The sequence below is a fragment of the Lolium perenne genome, chromosome 1 (genome assembly GCF_019359855.2).
Source record: "Lolium perenne isolate Kyuss_39 chromosome 1, Kyuss_2.0, whole genome shotgun sequence".
Taxonomy (NCBI): Eukaryota; Viridiplantae; Streptophyta; class Magnoliopsida; order Poales; family Poaceae; genus Lolium; species Lolium perenne.
Window position 1 is genome coordinate 247,388,532 of NC_067244.2, and position 19,901 is coordinate 247,408,432.

Consider the following 19,901-nt stretch of genomic DNA (forward strand, 5'->3'; position numbering starts at 1 on the left):
GACTCCACATCTAGTACCTGCACTAGTACCTGGCTGGAAGCACCAATAAACATGCCATGGTCATCCCGCAGGACAGCTCCAGTAGCTCCCGAGGCAGTGACTTCAAAGAATGAAGCATCAACATTTAGTTTAACCATCCCCTTAAGTGGCTTCTTCCAATTTAGTTTCTTCATGTTGCCTCTCTTCGACGATGCAGCAGCTGTAAAGTTTGAAGCTAGCACTGTAATAGACATGGCTGCTCGTTGCGGTGGTTGCAATCTTCCTTCCTTTAGGAACAGTCTCCTCTCCCACCAAATATACCATGCTCCCACAAGGATCATTACTTGCAGAGAAGAGTGACCAAGAACAGGGGATTTTTGTTGCTGCATACAGATCAAATGCTCAAGAGAAACTTGTCCTGCCCTATCGGCGAGCAATGCCTCTGCAATTATATTTTCCAATCCTAGGGCTTTCCATACTGCCGCCGCCCTTTCACAAGTAAAAAGAGCATGTCGTATATCTTCTGCTCCACTAGAGCATACTGGACATTGACCCGAAGTTTTTATGTGTCGGTTAGCTAAAATTGCCCTACACGGTAAAGTTCCATGTAGTGCTTTCCATGCAAAATTTTTAACTTTTGATGGAACTTTGATTCCCCATAGCTTCCGCCAAACTGGATTTATATCAGCTGATCCAATTCCCGTTGTCCGTTGTAGCTTCCGCCCATGTTGGTGATCCCACTCCACATGATATGCAGATCTAACCGAGAAAAAACCAGTTTTTGTATAATGCCAGGCTATGAAGTCCTCCATTGTATCTGATAGTGGTATACGCATGATACGCTCAGCATCAATCGACCAAAAATTAGTGCGGACAAGGTCCTCATCCCACTGCCCTGTTACTGGATCAATGAGTTCATTCACATACTTCAGTAGTGTTTGGCCCTTTCTTGTCACAACTCCTCGTGTGTTACTTGATGGCACCCACGGATCTTCCCATATATTCACTTTATTACCATCTCCTATTCTCCAAATACATCCTTTGCGAAGACACTGAACCCCTGCCATTATGCTTTGCCAAGTATATGAAGAACCCTTCTTTAGCTTTGCATCTAGTAAATTTCCATCCGGAAAATACTTCGCCCTTAAAATGGTAGCACATAGGGAGTCTGGCTCAAAAATTAGCCTCCATGCTTGTTTTGCTAGCATTGCCAAGTTAAAGCAATGTATATCCCTAAAACCCATACCTCCCTTATCCTTTGGCACGCACATCTTCCACCAAGCAAACCAATGCATTCTTTTTTGGTTTTCCTCGTCACCCCACCAGTAGTGAGACATCGCATCTGTAATTCCCTTGCATATTGATTTAGGAATTTTGAAGACCGACATCGCATACGATGGAATAGCTTGTGCAACCGCTTTAAGAAGCACCTCTTTACCTCCAAGTGAAAGAATCTTCTCCTTCCAACCTTCTATACGTTGACATACTCGATCAACCAAATATTGGAAACACTCACTTTTATCTAACCCAACATGAGTTGGTAGCCCAAGATATGTATCATTGAGAGATTCAGTGAGAATATTCAGAATTTGACACACCTGAACTCTCACGTGCACATTTGTGTTGGGGCTAAAGAAGATGCATGATTTAGAATCACTAACCAATTGCCCTGATGCTGCACAGTATTGGTCCAATATTCTTTTCATGCAACTTGCATTTGCCTCATTCGCCCTTATCAACATGAGAGAATCATCCGCAAACAATAAGTTACTGATTGGTGGAGCTTCTCTACATACTTTGACACCCTGCAATTCACCCGTTTCTTCAGCATGTGCAATTAGACTAGTGAGACCTTCGGCACATAACAAAAACAAGTATGGGGACAGGGGATCCCCTTGGCGTAGACCTCGACTAGGTAAGAACCTGTCAGTTTCCTGAGAATTAAAGCGGACTTTGTATTCCACTGAGGAAACACATGCCATGATCATCTTCACCCATCTTGCGTCAAAACCCATCCTTAACATTACTTTCTCTAGGAAGATCCATTCTATTCGGTCGTATGCTTTGTGCATGTCCAATTTTACCGCACAAAAACCGTTTGAGCCATCTCTTCTATTCTTAATTGTATGGAAACATTCATAAGCAACCAATACATTATCAGTGATTAGTCTCCCCGGTACAAAGGCACTTTGTGTGGGGCTAATTATATCCGGCAGAAAAACTCTCAATCTAGCCGCCAGCATTTTCGAAATAATTTTATATACAACATTGCATAAGCTGATAGGCCGAAACTGAGTCACCTTCTCCGGGTTTTGGACTTTCGGTATCATCACAATAGTAGTACTATTCCATCCTTCAGGTATCGTACCAGAATTAAGTGCACCCAACACCTCTTCCACTAAATCATCTTCCAACATCGGCCAGAAGCGTTTAAAGAATATTGCATGCAATCCATCCGGGCCAGGAGCTTTCATATCTCCTATACTAAAAAGTGCTTTACGTATCTCTTCTCTACTGAAAGGTTCAAGGAGTCCCTTATTCATCTCATATGTAACCACTGGTTTTATTTTGTTAATCACCTCTAGATCTGGCTCAAATACCTCTGACTGAAAAAGCACTGAAAAGTAATCCAATACTAATTTATTTAGCTCTTCTGTTCCTTCTTTCCACACCCCTGTATCATCTAGCAATTTCTTGATGCTATTTCTTTTCTTCCGTTGTGTAGCTGAGTGGTGGAAAAAGGACGTATTGCGATCTCCATGTTTAAGCCAGTTGGCACGCCCCCTCTGTTGCCAAAAGATTTCTTCTTGCTCTAGCAGATTCTCGAGCATAACTTGAAGATCCTTTTGTCGACCAATTGTTTCTGAGTTCTGGTGACCTCGACGCAAAGCCTCGAGTTCTTTCTTACACTTATTAATTCTATGCTTCGGTCCCTTCAGGGTTTTTCGATCCCACATGTGAAGTTCTTGGTGCACTTCCTTGGTGCACTTCATTACACCATAGAGGCCACGACTTTTAGCCTTTTCCCATGCTGTCCGAACAATCTCTTCAACTGCATCTTCTTTGAGCCAACGAGCCTCGAACTGTCTCGTATTTGGGTCTCTTGGTTGACATATGCCAATATGATGTTCCGTATCCACCAAAATTGGCCTGTGGTCCGATCTAATATGAGATTCATTCGTAACAGCTGCATACGGAAACATAGAGGACCATCTCTCGTTGCCTACTGCACGGTCCAGTCTTTCTCTGATTTCCCCTCTCCTCCATGTAAACGGATCCCCAATGTATCCCAAGTCCTCCAAACCGCAATCAGATAAACATTCTCTGAACTTCTGCATCATGGCCAGGGGTCTCGGGTTCCCCCCCTCCTTTTCATGAGCATACAAGATTTCATTAAAATCCCCAACTAGGAGCCATGGCAGATCGGCCTCCAAGTTGAGTTGCCTAATATAACCCCATGACTCATCTCTTTTGTCCCAACTCGGTTCACCATAAAATCCTGTGAAGCGCCATTGCTGATCACCACTATCTCCCACTGTTACATCGATGAAATTGGGGCCAATATACAGAGAATCAATTTTATTCTCCTTGTTCGAGAATAACACCAAACCCCCACTTCTACCATCGCTTTCATGTACCAACATGAAATTAAAACCAAGTTTACGACGAACAACATCTGCTCTTTCCATATCCAAGTGGGACTCAGAAAGAAAAATAATATCTGATCTATCCTGCTCCTGCATGTTCTGAAGCTCACGGACTGCCGCATCCGAGGTGAGGGCACGACTGTTCCATGCACGAATCTTCATTGCTCCAGCAGAATTCCCAAACTACAGACCACGTAGCTCTTTAAGCAGACCAAAACTTAACCACGGACAAGAACAGACTGATCGGAACAAACAACTGATCTAAACAGAACTTAGAAACTGTTATCACCAGAATTTGACCGAGTCAGAGGTGGGCCGCGATCAAGATGGATTTGAAGAATATACATGGAAGAAATATGTGAATCGGCCTTTATATGCAAAGTGTGGGCTAGTTGGCCCGTGTATCTGTAACATATTAGGATACGTGTCGGTTAGTTAGAGTTTTACCCGTGCACGGTTAGGTGCACGCCTAAATTAGAAAGTCCCCTGTACTATAAATATGTATCTAGGGTTTATGGAATAAACAACAACCAACGTTCAACCACAAATCAATCTCGGCGCATCGCCAACTCCTTCGTCTCGAGGGTTTCTACCGGTAAGCATCATGCTGCCTAGATCGCATCTTGCGATCTAGGCAGCACAAGCTTCATGTTGTTCATGCGTCGCTCGTACTGAAGCCTTTTTGATGGCGAGCGACGTAGTTATCATAGATGTGTTAGGGTTAGCATAGTTCTTCGAATCATATGTTGTCGTAGTGCAACCCTTGCATATCTAGCCGCCCTTACACCTATCTTAGGTGTAGGGGCGGCACCCCGCTTGATCATTATTTAGTAGATCCGATCCGTTACGGTTGCTCCTTGTTCTACAAGGATTAGTTTAATATCTGCAATAGTTAGGCCTTACAAAGGGTTGGAGGATCCAGCGGCACGTAGGGTGTCGTTTGCTAGTCCTAGGCAGGATGTTCCGGGGATCAACCTCGTGTTGGTTTTTAGGCCCTATCTAGGATCGGCTTACGATCACCGTGCGTGGCCGCGAGGCCCAATCGTGAGTAGGATGATTCGATTATGCGGTGAAAACCCTAAATCGTTGTAGATCGCATTAGCTTTACTAGTTGAATGCCCGTGCGTTGCCACGGCTTTTACGATTATTTTATCGCAACATAATGCGTGTGAAAATTCACATGTATAAAAAAATCCACATAATATTATAAAAGGTTAACATTTGACTTTGTTTAAAGTGAAACTCTGTAAATGCTATAATTCAATATCATATGAATAAATTGTGTAATGATTCCCCGTAAGGCTAGAAAGCCCAATTACATATCGCGGCAATGTACAGTTACAAGGATGTCTTGATTAAAGTATGACATAGCAAGCTACCATCATTCATCAAAACATAAGCAACTATCCACTATCTCTATTAAGCTCATAGATCAACAAAACTATTGGTTAGGACCACAAGGAATACAAATGAACAAATGAACAATGGCTTATAAAAAAATAGCTATAGCTAATATACATATTGTGACGAGGAAATATCTACGTTGGTATCCTCATGAGAACATGGACAAACATGGAGCTGGGCCTTGACTTGGAGTAGAACACAAGGAAACACTTATAAATCATATGCTTTTTAGCATATAATGCACATTTCACAGCTCTGCCAACATGCTCAACGCGTATGGTCCCGTTGCACTTGGTCAATAAATTCAGTTGGCACTGACACCCACGCCTGAGTTGCATGCCTTCATCAAGCATCTTGTCATGCCACTTCAATTCTATATTACCCAAGCCATGCCTATGATATATCCGCAATTCCACCACTACTTGCAAGTTACACATTGACAAGCTGCTAGCATGTCGAAATAAAGTTATCGGTACAAAGAAAACCTTTATTATGTAACCATTTGTTCACGTCATTCTAAGATATATTCTGGTGCTTTTTGTGACCACTAAGATAAACATTCTAGCTAACTTTATTCAAATATCCACAATCCATGTCTCGATACTTGAAGGAATGTAAATTCAACTGGTTGCACACAATACAAATGTTGTTAGTATTCTTCATGTATTGAGGGCATTTAACATGTTAGGTTGTAGGTGTTGGTACTTCTCAAGCCCTATTGGATTTGCATAATCTTGCTTACTGTACAAGGTTTGCTTAACTTGGAATATATTTAGCTGCACATATAATATAGAAGAGAAAACCAATAAAAACGACCCTTTAGGGATTGCAGTTCTAATACCATACAGTAGATCAATGTTTATTCAGTGCTAGTAGTAACAATCGAAATGGCCTATCCATTCAGTAGGTTAGTATAAAATATTTTCTTAACAGTAATTGTAATCCACATGGCCTATAAAATGTACAGATTACTTTTACTCGAAGGTTTTTTAAAAATACATAACATTGCAGTGCTACCAAACTTTTTAGTTCTAATGCACGTGGCCTATAAAATTAGTTGATTGCTTTTACTCGAAGGTTTTATGTAATGTGAAATGCATGTACATATACAGTTAAAAAACATAAAGAATTTATGTTCTAATTTTATCATTGTGGCAATAGAGATAAGCTAACAGACTACGACCCTCATTTCAAGTTTGATTTGCTCCTCTGTGTGGTGGAGCCGCCCCGTAATTACAATGGATGAATTAGATGGTTAATTGTCGGTTCAAATTTCCTTTTGCAGAAATGATTTTCTCCTAGTCGCGTTTCCTTGTTAAATACCATCAAAGATGCCCCAGAAGAGTTGAAATTCAGGTGATTTTAGTTGTTCGGTTTAGTAGAACGAGGTACACCACCAATTCTTCTGTCTAAAGCAAATAAAGTGCCATATTGTTTGAATAACATTAGGTCTATCTCTACTTCTACCATCGGATATCTGCAGTTAACATGAATGGTGCTAGCAACGGGGGAAACAGAACAAATCTTACCGTTCTTGTAATCCAGGCATCGAAAATCTTGAATCCTTCCTTCATCCGGACAGAGAACAATATGGAATTTGACCAGGCACCCAGAATCAGAGCTCCTGCTCAGCTATTCCGACAGGGGAAACCACCCCAAATCCGCTGTAATTTCGACGACATGATACCACAGAGAGAGTAAAGCAGCCTACATGTAAATTAAATTAGCATCTTGCGATTGTTCATAGGAACATAAAAAGTACGCCCTTAAAGTTTGACCACCAGCCTAGGATACAACCACAGATGTATGACCGGACTTTTTTTTTTACCTGCGAGCCCCATTCAAGCATGCCAATCTTCTTGATCCCCTTGAACGCCTTGTCCAACCTCACATTAAACTGGAACCAAACGCCTTACAAACATCAAAAATTGTATCTATTTGACAGCTTGATCACCAAAGGATCACATAGCATGGGTACAAAGCCGACCAATTCCAAGAAAAGAAGCAAATTGGATAGGCAGAATATAGAAAAATTAGTTTCAGTAGAACAGTAGGATGACAAATAACCAGGAATTGCAAAATAATTATACCTGCACCACAACAGTGAGGAGCCGCATGGGAAAGAGCTTGGTGATGCAGGTGGTGTTGAAGCTGTGTTCTAAGAGCACAATCGCCACCCAGAACCTTGTACCCACCGACCACCACAACGTTGTATAAGTGGTCCACCACGATTTAGGGCGACTACAAATGCTTGATAGCCACAAAGGAACAATCAGTCCCAAAATCTTGTTTGATCAGATAAATCTCCCCTTTAAAATAGTTTCATATTTAGCAAGGTTATATATTTAAGAACCGTCTGATCCACTGCTAGATATTGCTGCATAAGTCCATACAGACATGATATAAGATAGAATACATAAATTTATTTATTTTTTCATTTCCACCTTCTTCAACAGACGCACATCTCATATTCAAGCTCGTATTGCCTATTCTCAAGGAAATTATAACATTTTTTAAGTCAAACCTCCTTGTCCTTGCCCCGCTTCAGTACAAAAAGGACACTACTTCATAAGACAGTGTAGTGGTAGTGAGCAAATTTTAACTCCGCAAATTTCATACTTCTTAGTGAACTGTATTCGTGGTTATTGAACACAATTATCTGCACAAGTTATTGATACAAGAATCTAAATACATTCTCGTAGATGGGTACATTCTTTTACAGAAAACAACAATCCATTTGACAACATTGCACTGTTAAGTAGATTTCTCATATAAATAAAGAAACTCTTATGACAATAAAAATTTGATGCAGACAATTCCAATTCACGCGTTACCAATTGTAATGGTCACTGGTGGGTTAAAAGCACATAGGCACTCCCCATACCATACGCTTATAATGTGTCTTAAATACATTTGGAACACACGTTTTACAACAAAAGGAAGGTAGAAGTATCAGTGAATTAAGGCACACACCAGGAAAGGGGCAATTAAGCAATCTATGAACCATAACAATGACAGCTCGTGTGTGTAGTTTAGCAATCAACGAATCAAAACAGCAAGCTCAAGTGGGTAATTCAGAAATCCATGAATAAGAATGACGAGAGCTCACATGATCAATTGAGTAATACACGAATCAAAAGGGCAAGAGCTCACGTTGCTATTTGCTACATGTGTTCCAAGAATCTCTCAAAATTCCAAACACACACAACTAACTCATGGCTGGGAACGAATGTAAATCGATGACAGTTACCAGATCCACAACTCTGAATACTGCTTTCCCGTATCAGCCCTTCCCGTCCTTCGCCATAGCCTGCAACAATCAAACCATAGATGAATCCAATCGGACCAAAAGAAAAGAGGGAACAAGTGGTCCTGCTAAAAAAATAGTTTTCTGATCGGGGGCGGATCAGACAACGACCTTGGCAAAGGCCCTCGGCGGTATCGCTCTGCGGGCCGAAGAAGATGGTGACATTCTTGTGGTCGTCATCGGCGCCATGCCATCGCTGACCTTCACCGGTACAAGCAGGTTGGGCAGCGCGCTCCAGCCAGATCAAAACCACGCGACGAGGATAAGTAGGCCGGATGACATCAGGGTCTCCACCCGCGGCAGGGTTGAGCTCGGCCGGCGGCATGGAAACGCCGCCAAGACCTCAGCGCCAAGACCAATGGCTGCCCCCGGTAGAAAATGGAAGGGGCGCTCGTGGCAACAGATCGCACAAGTTGCTCCCTGCGGCCAGCGCACCAAGATGCCCGCCATGGGTTCGCTCCTCCTTGATGGGGGATTCTGATGACACCAAAACGAATGGATTGTCGTGGGATCGTGGGTACCTAGGAGTGTAGACAGGCTCGTTCCGTCGTTCGTGGGGGACGGAAACGTCGGTTTACTCTCGATTTGTTTTAAAGAGCGGTTTTCTTTGGCGCGACGGAAGTGGAAGACGTACCATGGACACCACCGCTAGAGCTTTAATATAGTAGAGATCTTGATCAAGCAGGACCACCATATATTCGTGCACCTCGTACGAATCATGGGTGGATCGGCTCCTTGAGCCGATTCACAGGATAACCTGAGAGCCGATCGAGGCTCGTATTTAATGTTTACGTGTATGCCATGCAGGAAACTGAGCGAGGCATCTCCATCACCTTCCTGACCAGGTATAGGTCAGGTGGCACGCCCTTGCAACCAGCATCGGACGTGTGTACCAGAGGCTTTGCGGGCCGTCGCTCGGAGGGACCAGGGCCAGCCGCAGCCCTAAGTTGTTCCCGGCTCTACTGTGTTGCCCGTCGCTGCCCGCCGGTGGGTTTTGACCGCAACATATTCTGGCACGCCCGGTGGGACAATCGTCTACATCAACCACATCGCCATCTACATCTGAGATGGCGGACGGCACGCCAGTCACGTACGAGGATCTGACCGGCGAGCTCAAGAAGAAGTATGATGAGGTCAAAGCAATCCTCGAAGCCGACCTCATCGGCTCTTTTCACAGAACCCGTTCACATGGCATCAGGTGGAAGAGGTTCTCGCCTGACAGTGCGCTCGATGGGATAGACCTCTCTGCCCCGTCATAAGAACGCACCAGGTCCCTGCGGCAGGAGATCAACTACTTGGTGGCTCACTCGCTACACCGCCACTCTGAGAACCTGGTGAACGCTTTGGAGCGTGTCGCTCTCCGGGTGATCTAGGAGATCATGAGGCACCAGTATTCGCCGTCAGGACCAGCTCTCGGGACACATCAAGGAGAGTTGCCACTCTAGTCCCGTCCACCGCTGCCATTTGCATTGGCAGCACCAGAAGTGCCGAATTCACCGGCATTCATCGTCTACAAGATCGGTGGTGACCCTAGTGACTGCCAGTTCTTGCAGGAGGCGCTTAAGGAGATCCCTCACGGGTACATGTGCACGTATGTGCCAGATTGCGGTAACTGGGCGCTCACAAACCAGGCCACAACATCAGGGACTCCTGGGAAAACAGGAAGAACGTCAGCGACAGATCTTGAGAAGCAGACGTGGCTAACTAAGTACGCCACCCCGACGAACCTCCAGAGCTCAGCTCCTGCAGTTGGCTCAGAGCTGGAAAAGCAAGCATGGCTGTCTAAGTACTCAACCCCGGCGAATCTTCGGTGTTCAACTCCCGCAGCCAAGACAATGATCGGATCAGATCAGTACCATACTGAGAGACCAGTTCGGCATGGTGCCGAAAAGGAGGGCAATCGGCTATTCCAAGCCGTACCCTGACGAGTATGAGTTGATCCCGCTACCACCTAAATATCGGCTCCCTGATTTCTCCAAATTCAGCGGATCAGATGGTTCCAGCTCCATCGAGCATGTGAGCCGATATTTGGCACAGCTAGGAACGGCCTCAGTGTCGGATCCACTACGCGTGAGGTTCTTCTCACAGTCCCTCACGGGATCGGCTTTCGGGTGGTACACCTCGTTGCCACCAGACTCGATTCGGACTTGGAAGCAGTTGGAAGAACAGTTCCATATGCAGTACCACTCAGAGGCTTCCGAGTCTGGCCTTGCCGATCGAGCACAAACATGTCAGAAGCGTGGAGAAACCGTGACAGAATACATCCAGCGCTTCAGGAATCTTAGGAACCGATGTTATTCGGTTCGTGTGACTGAAAAGGAAGCAGTCGAGTTGGCAGTAGCGGGCCTTGCAGCGCCGCTCAAGGACATGGCCTCCCAAGCAGACTACCCCTCACTGGCGCACATGGTTCAGAAACTGTCAGCATATGAACAACGCCACCCGGACTTGTACCAGGACAAATTCAAGCGTGCAGTAGTCCTGGTCGAGGCAGAGGAAGACGAAGTTACTGCGGGAGATCAAGAGGTAGCAGTGGCTGAATGGACTCGGGGGGCAACCCCCGTGTCCTGCAAATGGGTAAAGCCACCAGGCCCGCCCAGGGGGTTTGATTGTGACGGGACCACATCTGAGCAAATCTTCGACCTCTTACTCAAGGAGAAGCAGTTGAAGATACCTGAAGGTCTCAAATTCCCCACGGTACAGGAGCTGAACGGAAAGCCATACTGCAAATGGCATAACTCGCTCTCCCATGCCACCAACGACTGCAGGGTGTGGCGTCAGCAGATCCAAATGGCGATAGAACAAGGACGTCTGATTTTCAACCAGTACGCCATGAAGGTCGACACCCACCCCTTCCCCGCCGTTAACATGGTGGAGTGCACTTACCCTGGAGGTTGCCAGCCAGGATCCTCGTTCAGCATCAACATGGTAGGACTTGGACACCACGCTGGCAAGGATGGAGATGAGGGCAGCTGCTCTCGTAGCAAGGATACAGAGGAGGCCGCTCCACGCGATCGGCTTCGTCACGATGGCAAGCGCTACGTCACAGAGGGAGAAGTGAAGAACATAAGATATCAGCGACCTCTCTCTGATCACCTCCTCAACAAGTATGTGAGTCAGTATGACCAACGCCGACGATCCAGCGATGATGATGAAAGAGATCGTCTGGCTAGAGAAGCCAGAAGACATCGTCGGCATGATCGCGATGAGGAGGAGTACAAGCGCCGTGCCAAGGAAAAGTCTAGGGAGCGAGACGACGAGGATAGGCACTGGGACTGTCCCTTCTTCAGACACTGCTGGGATTGAGGAATGAGCCGATTGCCTACAATCGGCAATTGCCCAGAATGCAACCAGAAAAAGAAGGAGGCAGCCAACGTGTCCGTGTTCCAACGCTTAGGGCCTCTCCCGCCTCGAAGCAAACGTGCTGAGTCCCCTCGTTCGGAAGATCTCGAGGATTTGGAAGACGAGGGAGAGGAAGAAGAAGACAGGTACCACCGGCCAAGGTGGTGCCCTGATGGACTCAGCCGTTCCCAAAAGCGTAGGTTTCAGCGATTGTGCGGCTTGGAAGAAGCCGAAAGGGTATACCTGACATAGGCATCCCAAATGGGCCTGCCGAAGATGGTACCCGGGGTTTACTGGAGGCCCAATACCCGAAGAATAAGAAGATTCGGGAGCCCAAGATTTACTAAGGAAAGATAGAGTTGTAGTAGGAAGTGTTGTTTGTAATCTGGCGGGATGAGTTAGAAACCGTCCCGGACTCTGTAAACTTGTATAGCACGAATCCCTCGGCTTCACCTCATATATAAGGGGGAGTCGAGGGACAAAGAATCAATCGAATCATTGTCTGCAAACCCTAGTTTTCATAGTCGTCGAGTACTTTTCGGCTGAAACCTTCGAGATCTACTTACCCTCTACTTCTAACTAAACCCTAGCCTACAATCCATAGGCATTGACAAGTTAATCCCTTGTCAATTAAACCCTAGTTTTCATAGTCGTCGAGTACTTTTCGGCTGAAACCTTCGAGATCTACTTACCCTCTACTTCTAACTAAACCCTAGCCTACAATCCATAGGCATTGACAAGTTAATCCCTTGTCAATTAAACCCTAGTTTTCATAGTCGTCGAGTACTTTTCGGCTGAAACCTTCGAGATCTACTTACCCTCTACTTCTAACTAAACCCTAGCCTACAATCCATAGGCATTGACAAGTTAATCCCTTGTCAATTGGCGCCGTCTGTGGGAATTAGAGGCGTAAGGAGCTGATCTCGATGGCACGCTCAAGATCTTCGACATCGTCAACCGCAAGCAACACAATGGATCGAGGTAAACAGATCGCTACTGGTCTTGTCGATTTTGTTCCTCACCCACCCTCCCGTTTGGATGCATATGCGTATCTGGCGGAGCCCATGGAGATGACGTTCGGAAGGTTCCACTTTCGCGTCGAGAAGGAAGGATCGTATCGTGTCGAAATTCCGATTTCGTCGGGATCATCAGTGGCCGATTCCGATTTTTCAAACTATGCATCGTCGATCGAGTCAGGAGAAGAAGAAACCTCGGCGACACGCTACGTCAGCACCAGAGCAAGAGAGAAACTCGCCAAGATCTTCAACGACATGTCGTTTGAGTCATCTGCGGACTCATATATAAGCGATGGCTCAAGCAATGTCGACAGTTACGACTTCATCGACAAATCTCTGACAGTGGGCAAGGTCTTCATCAATCTCAACGATGATGTCACCAAACCCAACGTAGATCTGAGTACAAGGTATCATCAGATTTACGCCATTGAAGGTCAAGAGGAGACATCTGAGGCTTTCGACAGTTTGGGAAATCCATACGTCGATCCCTCCAATCTGCGACAAGGCTTGGGCAACAAATACGTCGGGCCAGAGCCGCGAGATAGAGTTCAACTTTCACAAGCAGCGTGGGACAGAGCTGCGAGAGCTATGAACGGCACAGAACCAATGGCTACCACAGCCACACCAGAAGAATTGCAAGCATATCAATATAGGCTCGCACGAGCTGCCAGGGAATTGGAAAAACAGACAGCTGAGTTGAACAGGAGAAAGGAGGCAGCTTCTGCATCCAGCAGGAGAAGGGCAGATCTAAGTCGACAATCTAGAACTACGGGCGATAGCCATCGGGAGGCGCGGAACAGAGCAAGATCAAGGCTGCAACACATACCCGAGGCAGAAAGAGAACACTTGGTTCAAAACCTCGACATGTCCTTTATGTCGATAGATACAAGAGGAAACATCATCCCTAAGACACCAGAGGCTGGGTATATGGCGACACATGCTTTTATCCTTGCATCTAAACCACCTCCGGGTGACCCAAGGGAAACACTGTACAATATGGCGGTAGCAGGAGTTGGAGCTATGGGGACAGCGTTTATATCAACGCCTCCCGAAGGAGTGGCAAGGCAAAATAGTCCGCGACCCGCAAAGAAGAACAGCGGCAAGACTCGAAGGGCCAAGTGGAGCAAGAGACACAAAGAGCACAAGCAAGAGTCGACAGAGCGCGGCAAAGCGTAAGGGATCATCGGCAATCCCTAACTTAACGACGAAGATATGTGCGGCTTACCATGCTTCACGAGGAGAGTCCGAAAAACGCGAGTCCCTCGGGATTCAAGTTACCCGATAATTTCAAGAAATTCGACGGCCTTCAAGATCCGGAGGATTGGCTAGTCGACTATCCGGAGACGGTGAAGCCGACAGAGGAACTAGGGCAACAGCCATGCAAAGCATCCAGGTGCACCCGAGTGGTGCCGCACGATCATGGATAAAGAAACTCGCTCCAGGATCCATCGACAACTGGGAAAGTTTCGAGGACGTGTTCGTCAAGAACTTCAGATCCACGTGCAAAAAACCCGCATCGTTAGAGGAGTTGAGAGCGTGTCGACAAAAGCCAGATGAGCCAATGAGAAAGTACATCCAGAGGTGGAATATCATCAAAAACTCGGCGAAAACATATCTCGACGAGAGAGCAATAGATGCGTTTGTCGCAGGAGTCGAGACGTGGAGACTTTGTCGAGGATTTGGGAAGGACCAATCCAAGGACGGTATCCGCGTTGATGGAGATAGCAAATAAATGGGCAGATGGAGAAGACGCTGTCCACAACAAACGACACGGTCGCCGTAGGAGGACCGTGGTCGAAACTATCAACCGAGGCGAAGATTTCCTCGGACGTACGAACTACGACGCCCAGGGACAAATTTCGGCAGGTTTTCGGACAAATACAGGAGGCAACAGAGATGATTACCAGAGAAGCGGTGAACAGCGAGGTGATAATAGGGATGATTCACGCAACGTGCAAAATAGTGGGCCGAGGTTTCCAAGACCTTTCGTGTCCCAGGAAATGCTGAACGGACCGTGCCGGATGCACTTCTTCCTCGACAAAGAACGGGAAAAGACAGTCAGGGCACTGCAGAAGACTGTCGAAATTTTCGTGCAATGTTCGGATACGCAGAAACGCTCACGCTCGAGCGGCACGGAGAGAAACCCTCGGGAGCCTAGGAGCGAGGTTCATCTACCGCCACCTCCCGCGATTACGAGAGGACAATCGACACCAGCTAAGAATAGCGGCAGCACTCGCACCACCACCCTATGTTGATCCTAACTCCAACGGAGCGGTGTTGATGATTCAGAAGGGAAGGCCGTCCAATAGAGCTCAAAAAGTAATCTCACGACAGGTGTTTATGGCAGAGAAAATGCCTCCACCAACAGTTGAGTACCTTAATTGGTCGGGACAAGATATCGGCTTCACAATAGCAGATCATCCGCAGCAAGTTCCTCGACCAGGGCGCCAAGCACTTATTACGCGGAAGTTATCGCAGGATTTGATGTCTCTCGAGTGTTCATAGACGGGCGGTAAAGAAAGCTTTCTGAACCTCATGTATGCGATACATTGAGGAAGATGAACATATCCTTAGCAAACTTGAAACCAACAGACACAAGATTCCACGGCATCACACCAGAGAAACCAAGTTATCCATTGGGAAAAATCAATCTCGATGTTCAATTTGGGACCCGAGAAAATTATAGAATCGAGAAGCTCGAATTTGAAGTCGTGGATTTTCCATCACAATACCACGCTCTGTTGGGACGACCAGCATATGCTAGATTTATGGCAGTACCACACTATACATACCTGTTGTGGAGGTTGCCGGACCAAGAGGACCAATCACAGTCAAGGGAAGCTTTGCCTTAGCCGATAAGTGCGACAAGGATTTTCACAGGTTGGCGAAACTTTCGGGATGCAAGCCGAGTACTTGGCGTCAAAAAGCATGACTGATTACGACGCATCGCCGTACGCTGGAAGGGCAAATAAAGAATCAACTTTCAACACAGAGAAAAATTCTAAGGAGGTGCGAGATTCACCCGACAGATCCAAAAAGACGACATCTATCGCAAACGATATGGATATCGCATAGGAAAGCGCGCTCGTCAAGTTCCTCCGTGAGAACTGGAAAATCTTTGCATGGTGTCCAGGTGACATGCCAGGAGTACCAGGGAACTTGCCGAGCACCACCTAAATTTGGATCCAACAAAGAAACCAATCGGACAACCTTTGCGGCGTTTTGAACCAAACCGCAAAGCCGTGATTTAAGAAATAATTCGACTCGAAGAAGCTGGTTTTATCAGAGAAATATCTACTGAAGCCACATGGGTAGCTAACCCGGTGATGGTGCCGAAGAAAAACACGACAGTCCTTCGCATGTGCGTCGACTTTACGTGTCTCAATAAACATTGTCCTAAGGATCACTTTCCCCTCCCAAGGATCGATCAAATTATCGACTCCACGGCAGGTTGCGAACGTCTTTCCTTCTTGGATGCATACTCTGGTTATAACCAGATCAGATTAAAAGAAGATGATGAAGCCAAGACAGCGTTTATTACACCTTACGGCGTGTTTTGCTACAAGACAATGCCCTTTGGTCTAAAAAATGCGGGAGCAACATATCGAGGATGATGCGAAGTGTTTAGCAACACGGATCGGGAAAAACGTGCAAGTATACATCGATGATGTCGTCATAACATCAAAAAAGGGGACAACGTTGATCGAGGATCTCAAAGAAACTTTTGACAACCTCGACAAATTCTGCCTCAAACCGAACCCGACGAAGTGTTCTTTTGGCGTCCCAGCAGGAGAACTTCGGGGTTTCTAGTTTCGGCAAGAGGGATTGAAGCAAATCCCGACAAAATACAAGCCATAGTAACAATGAGAAAGCCAACAAAGTTGAAAGAAATACAGTAGCTAACCGGGCGAGTCGCAGCTTTTAGCATGTTCGTCGCCAGGTTAGGAGAAAAAGCTTTACGATTTTATGCTCTGATTAAACATGGAGATAATTTACTGTGGAACGAAGAGGCCGACAGAGCTTTCGAGGATCTGAAGCGAAAAATCTCGACACCACCAATCCTGGTGGCTCCAAAGGAAAAGGAACCTCTCCTGCTATATATTGCAGCCACGCCCCAAGTGGTTAGCACGGTATTAGTTGTCGAAAGAGAAGAAGAAGGGAAAATCCATGGAGTGCAGCGGCCGGTATACTTCGTGAGCGAAGTCTTGTCACCTTCAAAACAAAGGTACCCTCGGTACCAAAAACTAGCATATGGAGTGTTCACGACAAAGACGAAAATTGCGCCACTATTTTTCGGCACACCCGATCATAGTGGTCAATGAAGCTCCCTTAACAAATATACTGAATAAACCTGTAGCTACTGGTCGTTTCTCCCTTTGGGGAATAGAACTTTCCACTCGGGACATCACGTATGAAAAAGAAAAGCAATAAAGTCGCAAATACTGCCGGACTTCATCGCAGAGTGGATGGAGTTGCAAAATACAGACCTCCAGATTTATCGAGAACTTGGACCATGAACTTTGATGGGTCCAAGAGACTAGAAGGAGCTGGCGCAGAGTAGTACTCATATCACACGAAGGCGACAAATTAAAGTACATCCTCCGGATGACGTTCCTTAACGCATCTAACAATGAAGCGAGAATATGAGGCTCTCATACACGGGATGAAGATGGCAAAAGCTGCGGAGCAACTCGATTAAAAATCTTTGGCGACTCACGGTTGGTGGCTCGGCAAGTTATGAACCAATGTGATGCAATCAATGATAGCATGATGGCATACAAGGAGGTGTACAACGAGCTTGAGAAGTTATTCGATGGATGCGAAGTAAATCATATTAGCAGGTTGAGCAACGACGAAGCCGACGTTCTTGCAAACATCGGGTCACAGTGCCTTCCAATCCCGCCAGGTGTATTCTGGGAAGAGATAACAGAGAGATCCACTAAGCCAACAAAGTCAAAAAAGAAGGAGAAGAAACCCTCGGGGGCTGCCAAGGAAAAGCAAGAGGACGAAGAAGAAGATCAGGACTTGGTCATGGTGATACAGATATCGTGGATGCAGCCGTACATATCATACATCATGAGGAAAGAAATACCCGATGATCCAGTTGAAGCAAGGCGAGTAATTCGACGCTCCAAAGCTTTTACGGTGGTCAAGGGAGAATTGTATAAGCGAAGTATTTCAGGCGTCTTGCAAAGGTGCGTTACACCCGAAGAAGGAAGAATAATCCTGAAGGATATACACGAAGGAATATGTGGCCACCACGCAAGTAGTCGAGCTATCGCAGCCAAGGTTTTTCGGGCAGGATTCTACTGGTTGACAGCAATCGAGGACGCCAAGGACATAGTAAGAACTTGCGACGCATGTCAAAGGTTCGCCGCAAAACCTCACTCTCCAGAAGAGCTAGCACCAATACCATTGTCTTGGCCCTTTGCTCAATGGGGACTTGATATGGTGGGTAAGTTACACAAATCCTGGCCAGGAGGAAAGGAGTACATGCTAGTAGCTGTCGATAAGTTTACAAAGTGGATAGAAGCGAAGCCGATAAATTCACCAGATGGAGCATCCGCAGTAAAATTCGTAAAAGGCCTCGTCTTCAGATTTGGAGTGCCCCACAGCATCGTCACGTACAACGGTAGCAACTTCACATCCCATGAATTCAAAGATTATTGCGAAGAAGTGGGTATTAAGCTGAACTTTGCGTCAGTCGCACATCCTCAAACCAATGGGCAAGTCGAGAAAGCCAATGGCATCATCTGCAATGGTATTAAGAAACGCTTGTTAGGACCACTGGAAAAAGCTCGACATACCTGGCCAGAAGAACTACCAAGCGTGTTGTGGAGCATCCGAACAACACCAAACACAAAGCAACGCAGAAACTCCGTTTTTCCTGGTTCATGGAGCAGAGGCGTACTACCAATCGAGATAGAGCACAACTCTCCACGTGTCGCCGAATATGATGAAGAAACGTCGAGAAGAGCGCTAGAAGATGACGTCGATGCACTTGATGAAGCTCGAGATGAAGTATTATCTCGGGTAACTAAATATCAGCAGGACTTGAAAAATTACCACAGCCGACGATTGCGGCCAAGATCTTTTCAGGTGGGAGACCTAGTCCTTCGACTCACGCAAAAAAGTCATGAAAAACTCGAGTCACCGTGGCTTGGCCCTTACATCGTCACGGAAGTAATTGGAGGAGGAGCATACAGAATAAAAGACAAGAAGACAGGGGTGGAGGAGCCAAACCCCTGGAACGTGGCGCAACTTAGGCGTTTTTACGCCTAGAGTCAAAATATAGTCTTTGTAAAGCTTCAATGTACTGAAACGCCCGCGAGTTTTCAGACGCACTCTTTTCCTTTTTCGGGGCACCAAGTGGGGCCGGAGAAGGTTTTTAATGAGGCGGGCTCGCGGTGCTGCAATATAATAAAGATAGTGACAATATAACTTTTCTTCTTTATCGACAAGACCAAAGTCTTCGCTCCGACGAATTTCAATATAGTTCATCGACAAAAGGAAAAACTTGCCTTGGTATTCAAATACCTCGTGAGTCAACAAAAATACAAAATAGTACTCAAAAGCTCGGGGGCTCATATTCGCCTTAAATATATAAATGCCTTGGTTCAAAACCTCGCAAGTATACAAATATAGTAAAGAGTCACCGAAACACTCGGGGGCTAAACAAACAGAGAAATATAATGATTGCTTTACAATATAGTCATGGATTACAAAGAAAAAATATCTACAAGAAGAAAATAACTAGTCTTGATTCAATATGTCATCAAGAGTAACCCTGTTTTCCTCAGGAGCAGCACCAAGAAAATCGGCATAATGGCCATCGGCAAAAAGTCGGCATCCATCCGAAGGAGGTCCTCTATCATTTCTTCGGCTATAGGCGTAACCTTCGTGTTAATCCTGTCAACACCAACTCTCCGCCGTTTTACTTTTTGGTGAACCTTGTCGACAACCTGGGTAAGGTCAAGCTTCGAGTGGCGATTTGGAGCATGATAAGAGCAAATGCGGCGCGGCTACTAGTTGAGCTTTGACAAAATCATGGATACTGCGAGCATCCTTGAACCTTTCCATCAATTCAGGAAGAGTTTTTGGTTGGACGTTCCGAGGAAACATGGAGTTGTAAACCATGGACAAGGTCTTGGTACAGAAGTCGAGGAAATCGCGAGTTTGAGAGGCGCGATCTTGAAATCTGACAATTTG

At 46.0% G+C, this 19,901-nt stretch overlaps 1 long non-coding RNA gene across 1 annotated transcript; it reads right to left on the reverse strand.

The window, feature by feature from the left end:
* Window positions 1-5,096: 5,096 nt before the first annotated feature.
* On the reverse strand, window positions 5,097-6,999 carry LOC127327527 (uncharacterized). The gene is made up of 2 exons (XR_007868593.2): window positions 6,859-6,999; window positions 5,097-6,737 (listed from the first exon to the last, which is right to left on the reverse strand). It is a non-coding gene; the product is annotated as an uncharacterized lncRNA (long non-coding RNA).
* Window positions 7,000-19,901: the final 12,902 nt, after the last annotated feature.